A 1606-nucleotide genomic window follows, 5' to 3' on the forward strand; every position below is an offset into this window, starting at 1 on the left:
TGAGATGGGCTGTTACCAGAAGGGGAAATGGATTCTGGGCAGGCAAGCTTCTTTATCTGGAAAGTGAAGAGGTTGATCTAAAAGTTGTTTTCTAAACTGCCAGATTAGTCTTCACAGGATTGAAAATACTGTATTCTCTGAGTTAGGTCAAAGTTTGAAAGAAACACTGTTCTTCTCTTCAATTTCTATTTGTGATATCCATTTCTTATAGCTTTAGGGCAATTTCAGGCTTTCGGGCTGGAAGTTTTAAAAAGCAGGTTCCTGAGTGACTTTCCTGTTTTTGTGAGCAGTCTGTATATACTTCCTGCAGAGAGACTGTTTTATTAATAGCAACAGAAGCCCTGAAACAACATGCTTCTTTGACCCTATCACCATTTTTATCTTTGGAAGGGCTATGATGTGTTACTGGCTATTAAGAATAGTTTACTCATCAAATGTACAAATGCCAAACTGAATTTATTTTTACTTGCGGCCAGGCTAATAAAATGGCTCTCCCCGATTCAAATTTTTCACAGTATATCTTTCTATTCTCCAACTATGGGGCGGGTGGCATGGACAGAATATCAAAGGAACGTACAAACAGACTTTTTTTTTATTACAGAAGTTATAGGTTTACAGAAAAATCATTCAGGAAGTACAGAGTTCTCATACTATCCTCCCACACACAGTTTTCTCTATTATTATATATTTTTACAGCGTGAGGTGTATTTTATTATGTGTAACATAAGTTAATAAATTTTTATTATGGAATTCAACACATGATCATTCCAAGTGTTTAATTACTGAAGTCAACTTAGTTCCTCTGAAGCTTCAAACAAGATTTATCTTCAAGATAGTCCTTTTAAAAAGAATCCACAACTGTTTTCAATCAGCCTTGTCACAGTTCTCTTAGATGTGCTTCTTTTCATCTCTACTTGTATGTGGACAAACTGATGTGTGGTTCAGAAACTTCCCGTCTATTTTACTAGAATTCTTGGATCCTAATTTCCTCAAATTATTCACTTTAGGTCCCTAGAAAGAGTGCATTTATATTTTGGCAAATAATATAAAATGTACTAGCCTTTCATCTGTGTATAATATTGAAAAGTCTTGTTATATCCATTTTTTAACTCATTAACTTAGCAAAAAAAAAGTGTTATAGATTTTTTTTGTATTGTCACCACTGTAATATATTTACTGTGATGGACGCATAACCTGTGTCTCAGTTTAGCCACATTATCAATTCTGGACACTATGATCAACTGTGCCCATTCCCATATGGAATGAGGCTACCTTATTATCATTTTTTATTATAATAAACTTTATTTTTAGAGAAGTTTTAGATTGCAGAAAAATTACATTAAAAGTATAGAGGGTTCTCATATTACCCATTTCCTCCACCTCCCACATTTCCCCCTATTAATATCTTACATTAGTGTGATATATTTGTTACAATTTATAAACACTGAAGCATTGCTACTAACCAAGGTCTCTAATTTACATTATGGTTTACGCTTTGCACTGTAGTTTTATAGGTTTTGGCAAAATGTGCAATGACCTGAAATCCCATCGTTGCAGAATCATGCAGAAAAATTCTAATGCCCTAAAAATGCCTTATGTTCCATCT

The 1606-nt window shown here is 33.9% G+C and overlaps 1 pseudogene; it reads right to left on the reverse strand.

The window, feature by feature from the left end:
- Nucleotides 1-1130: 1130 nt before the first annotated feature.
- On the reverse strand, nt 1131-1270 carry LOC111765866 (small nucleolar RNA SNORA1; annotated as a pseudogene).
- Nucleotides 1271-1606: the final 336 nt, after the last annotated feature.

The sequence above is a fragment of the Dasypus novemcinctus genome, chromosome 2 (genome assembly GCF_030445035.2).
Source record: "Dasypus novemcinctus isolate mDasNov1 chromosome 2, mDasNov1.1.hap2, whole genome shotgun sequence".
NCBI lineage: Eukaryota > Metazoa > Chordata > Mammalia > Cingulata > Dasypodidae > Dasypus > Dasypus novemcinctus.